We start from the raw sequence: 6,017 nt of genomic DNA on the forward strand, positions 1-6,017 counted from the left end.
TGGCACCTGGGGGTCCCTCCCTCCCCCCCCCGGAGGAACCTGAAGTCTCCTTGGGAATTTCACTCTCTCCTACCTCTTTTTTTTGTTTGAACAGTTTTATTTGCACTTTATCTTCATGTCGTGCAATTCGGTGATTCGATCATGTCCGGAAGAGTTGTATAATTGTCAGCAGAGTACATTCGAGAACATTTTCTTCTTCCTTGTAGTCGTCGTTTATGTCATTATTTTTTTCTAATGGTGGCAATACTAGACATGATGCAACAGTCCAATGCCACAACTTCTGCTTGTATAATTCAGGTCACTGGTTACGCTGCGTGTTCTACAGCCTTTCCCAAATTATTCTACCACCATTGACATAAACTCAGTGTCCCTGTGTTAGTCCTGGCAGACTAGAGAAACAAATTCATAGACACTCATATGTGTATAGGAAATAGCTTTATATACAAGAGCAATTGAGCATTGAGAAAACAGCCCAGCCCGGTCCACGTCAAGTCCTTAAGTCCAATATCAGCCCATATGTCCGAGACCAATCTATAAAGTCCTCTTCAGACTCCTGCAACACATGCAATGATGCCAAATGCAGGAAGACCACAGGCCAGTGGGTGAAAAGGCTTGTGGATCCAGTGGCATTGCAAGTATCTCAGCACTGGCAGGGGTCTCCATGTGGCTCCTTCAGCCTCTCTCCATGTGGCTTGTCAACCGCAATGTCTCCCAGGGAGTGAGGAGAGAGAGTGTCTCCCATCTCCAAGGAGGAAGACAGGAGTTCCCAGAATCCTCAGGAGAAGGCTATGCCCACACAGAGACCTCATTGGCTATGACCGGATGGACAGGCTAGACTCTACCCCTTCACTCTGATTCCTCTTAAATTGACTAATCATTATATAACTACCACAGCCCCCTATGCCATAACCCTTTCCCCTTCACCCATGGTAGCCATTGGTCAAGTTTGGGTCCTCTTTCCTCTTACTGCACCCGCTCTACCTGCCCCAAAGTATTAGGTGATGTAGGACCACCTCGCCAGATTCTAGAGCAGCGGTTCTCAACCTGTGGGTCGTGACCCCTTTGGGGGTTGAACGACCCTTTCCCAGGGGTCGCCCAATTCGTAGCAAAATGACAGTGATGAAGTAGCAACGAAATTAATGTTATGGTCGGGGGTCACCCCCACATGAGGCACTGTATGAAAGGGTCGCGGCAGGATGAAGGTTGAGAACCACTGCTCTAGACTGTGGAATGGGTAGAAATTCTGCAGAATCACGTCTGTGGAGTTGCCCACAGTCCCCTGGTTCTCACTCCTCGCTTTTCGCTCCCTGTGCCGTCCCTGGTCTCTGCTCCCACAGTCTCAGCTCCCAGCTCGGTCGCGTTCGCTTTCCGCCCACGTACCCAGGGCCTCGTGCTCGATCCTCAAGGGCCTGGTGACCCTCTGCCCCACAAACCGAGCCCTCTTTTCTGCCAGCACAGCAGCTGCATCTCCTGGGTCCTCTGCCTCAGAGAATGTCGCGCCATCCCCGCAGTCCTGCCAGCTCCTTGCTCTCCGTCCTTTTCTCAGGACCACCGGCCACCCTTTCCCAGTGGCTCTTTGCTCACAAGTGCCTCTCAGCTCTCCACCCGCTGGTCCAGCTCTGCCTCGGCCCAGCTTCAACACCATCAGCAGCAGTGCCAGCACCACCTGGGGACCTGCTTCTGCTCTTGAGGGCTGGCTGGCGCCACCAGAGCTGGTCCAACTCATAGCAAACACCCCTTGATGACACCCCCCACCCCCAGCAACAGAATAAAGTACTGCCAGGCCTGATGCCATCCTCTCACTTGTTATTGCACTTTAGCCTCTGTGTCAGGCCAGCTCGATGGATGGGAATCATTCCCTTTTTCCCTGACCGGCTACCGAGCCTGTCTGAAATGCAAGTGGGTCAGACTCACTTAGACCAACCCATTTAGAAACTCAGGGCACAGGTACTCAGCCTCCACACGCTCCCAGGGTGCCCCATCCGCTCTAGGTGCCCAGGACCCATCAGCAGAACTGGACACCTGCTGTGGGCTGGTGGTCCTAGGTAGTTTGGATGGCCTGATGGGATGGCTAGATGCCAGTCTCTAGTCCCCTTGAGCTGAGAGCCAGGCAGGGGAGGGGCAGGCAAAGAGTGCTTTCTTCTGAGCAAACCCAGAGGGCAGAGGACTAGAGATGCTCTGATAGAGAAGAAACCCTGTCGCCATTAGATAGCTCACTCACTCTTTTGTCCATGGACCTAAGTGCTTACCATCTCAAGTCTCAACCCCGTGGGGGGCTTGCTGGAGCCCCCCAAGTTCCCCTGACCCTGTAGGGAAGAGGTCTCCTTCCAATAGTGCATGACACCGCTTCCTTCGGCACCTCTTCCAGACGCTGACTGGTCTCCATATTTTTTTATCCGCTATCTTTATTTATCATACTTATAAACAAGGGGTTCTAGTGGAAGGTGGCTGGGCATTTTAGAATTGTTCAGCTTCTGGGCGGTTGTAAAGGAAGAACACGTGCTCTGTCGCAGACTCAAAAGGAAGGAACACACAGATGTGAATGGCCGCGTCTCCAGTGGCTTCCGCCAGCGACAGGGCCGCACTGCCTGAGCCACTCGGCTCCGCCGGGGCTCCTGTGCTCAAAAGGCCCCCCGTGACACACTTTTAAAATTTTCCAATCTCCAAAGGAGAAACTTCGCACCTTCTTGTTTTAAAATTTGGTTGTCACACGTCATCCGTGAAAATGGACGCTTGGTGACATCTAGTCATGTCTGCAGTGACTGGCGGCTGCGTGTCTCTGCCTTCCTGCTGCTCATCTTCATCTTGTTATGTTTTAAGAGTCCTTGGTGGGTTAGAAAAAGAAAAAGAACTCAAACTCACTCTATCAAGTCAATTCCAACTCAAAGCAACCCGATGGGAGAACATGGTACTTTCTGCTCCTGTGGGTTTCTGAGAGGAACTTTTCCTGGAGAAGGAAGCCTCGCCTTCCTGCCTCTGAGCTGCTACTGGTTTCAAACCTGCAACCACTACACTTCTAGGGCTCCTTTCTTGGTGGTTGTGATAGTGCTGTATTAGCCTTTTGCTTATCGTAACTACTCCCCTTGCCCTGCCCCCAGTTAAACATCAGCCTTTTGATTTTGTTTGGTACCATTAGCCTGACTGAAGTTTAAAATAATATAACCAAACAGGCCTTTCCTTTTTAAAACCTGTCTTTCATAGCCTCCTGAGGAAGGCGCACTCTCTCTTTTTGCCTGTGAAAAAATGCTAGGAACTCCTGTCTGACAGTTGTTGATCTTTTCAGTTCTTCCAGGAAAGAAAAAGCTACCGAAGCAAAGACACTGTAAGATAAATTGGTCATGTTTAATTTTTAATCAAGATGCAATTCTTTCTTTTAGGATTTAAAAGGACCACTCGTTTTTGAAAAATTCAGGGGGGGACCCCAAAAACATACGAAGTGGCAAGTAAAGACCCCTACCACCCAGATAACTACTATGAACAAAAAAAGTCAGACATTTTTCAATAGCCTCACATATTTAGAAAAATATTAGTGTACTGTGCACATTATTTTATATGTTATATAGTTGATTTTAAGGAGCTCTGGCGCTGCTGTGGGATAAATGCTGGGCTGCTAACCACAGGTTGGTGGTTCAAACCCACCAACCTCTCTGTGAGAGAAGATGAGGCTGTTTGCTGCTGTAAAGATTTAGTCTCTGAAATCCTACCCGAGTTCACTATGAGCTGGAATTGACTTGATGGCTCTGGGTTTGGTTGCAATGTAGTTTATTTTCACTTACATCCTCTTTCCTGCTCCTGGATCAGCTCTGTGAGGGCAGTCATTTCCTTCCTGTTTAGCTCACTGATGTGCCCCCAGTGCCTAATGAAGTCCTGATGTGTGTGGGTGCTCAACAAACATCCGTTGAGTGAATGGACAGATACATCCCACTTCCAGCACTTCACAAAATGTCTCGGAAGTCCTTTCTTTCTAGCCCCTTAGGACAGACTTTTCTCATCTGCATTGGCTGCATAGCGTTTCAAAGTATTTATTGAGTCAGTCCTTTAGCGACTGGACACTGAAGTGGTTTCCAATTTGTCACTGTTATAAGCAATCCTGTAATAGATATCACTTTACATGTTTGTGTAGCTATGAGATTATCTCCTTAGATCACTCCATTCCATATTTCTTTGTCAAATATCATGCACATTTTAATTATTGTGTTAGTCTGGGTAGACCAGTGAAACAAATTCATAGACTCATGTGTATAAGAAAGAGCTTTATATACAAGAGCAATTGAACATTGACAAAACATCCCAGCCCAGTCTAGATCAAGTCCGTAAGTCCAATATTAGCCCACATGTCCGATACCAACTTATAAATTCCTCTTCAGACTCACACAACACATGCAAAAACGCCGAATGTAGGAAGATCACAGGTCAGTGGATGGAAGTCTTGTGGTTCTAGTGGCGGTGGAAGCATCTCAGTGCTGGCAAGGTTCTGCATGTGGTTCCTTCAGCTCCAGGGGTCGAGGTAGCTCCCTGGATCTTCTCAACAGGAATGTCTTGCAGGGAGTGAGTGTGTCCTGCCTCTAGTGAGCAATTTATCTTCTTAGCACCTCCAAATGAGTCATAAAGCTGCGACCTGATTGACAGGCTAACCTCCACCCCTTCACTCTTAAGTCTCAAATTGACAACAGATTATGTAACTACCACAATTATGAATTCAGTTGCTAAGCCAGACCACCCCCTGCCCTCCCAAATCAGCATTGTATCCCTTCCACTCAGGTATGAGAGTCTAGCTCCAAACACATCAAGTCGACTCTGACCCCTAAACTTACTGTCATTGAATCAATTCCAACTCATAACAACTGTATAGGACAAGGCAGAACTGCTCCCTGTGGGTTTCTGAGACTCTAACTCTTTATGGAAGTAGAAAGTCTCATCTTTCTCCCATGGACAAGCTGGTGGTTTCAAACTGCTGACCTTACAATTTTCAGTTCATCGGGTAACCACTACACCACTAGCTCTTCTCTGACTCATCGTAACCCTATCTAGGATCTCTGAGCCTGTAACGCTTGACTGATGCAAACAGCCTCATCAGTCTCCCTGGAAGAAGCTGGTGGGTTTGAACAGCCCACTTCATATAGAACAGTCCAACGCTTACCCAATAGACAACACACCAGAGGTCCCTTACAACCTGGCTAGAGGATATCAAACCGTCTCACTTTTGCAATCTGTAAAGTGAGACGGGATAGTGGTGGAGGAGTGTGTTAAGCACTGTTCAAAACCACCAGCCCATCCCTGAGGAAACGATGGGGCTTTCTAGTCCAGTAAAGAGTTACAGCTTTGAAGTCAAATGAGCCGCCACCTAACAGGAAAGCAACAAAGCCCACATGGAAGAAGCATGCCAGCCTGTGTGATCACGAGATGTCTACTGGATCAGGTATCAGGCATCAGAAGACACAAACAAAGAACCATTTTGATTCGAACGAGGTGGGTTGGAATGGAGACCTAGCCCATCTATAGACAATGGGACATCTCTTCATGGAATGGTTATAAGGAAGGGACGAGCCAGCCAGGGTACAGTATCAGCACTGATGAAACACACAACACTCCTCTAGTTCTTTAGTGCTTCCTGTCCCTCCACCCCCTTATCATGACCCCAGTTCTACCTTACAAATTCTGCTACACCAGAGCATGTACCCTGGTACAAATAAGAGCTCTCGACACATGGAACCCAGGACAGATAAACCTCTCAGGAACAGTAATGGGAGTAGCGATACTATGAAGATAGGGGGAAGGTGGGGGGGAAAGGGAGAGAAAGGGGACAATTGCAATGACCGACGTACAACCTCCCGGGTCGCTCTTGAGATTTTGAATTCTGTCTCACGTTTTTCCCCCTCTCTTGTGCGGGACCTCCTGATGTGATCCCTTTCAGGGCAGCTGGTCGTGGGAGGCAGGTCTCAGGGCGATGGAGACTGTTCTGCATGGTTCATTAGTTCACTGAAATCATTGTTTCCACGTGTCTTCCCACTCCCTCA

This window comes from Echinops telfairi, unplaced genomic scaffold, assembly GCF_000313985.2.
Source record: "Echinops telfairi isolate 266 unplaced genomic scaffold, ASM31398v2 ScPeMD7_9;HRSCAF=40, whole genome shotgun sequence".
Classification (NCBI taxonomy): domain Eukaryota; kingdom Metazoa; phylum Chordata; class Mammalia; order Afrosoricida; family Tenrecidae; genus Echinops; species Echinops telfairi.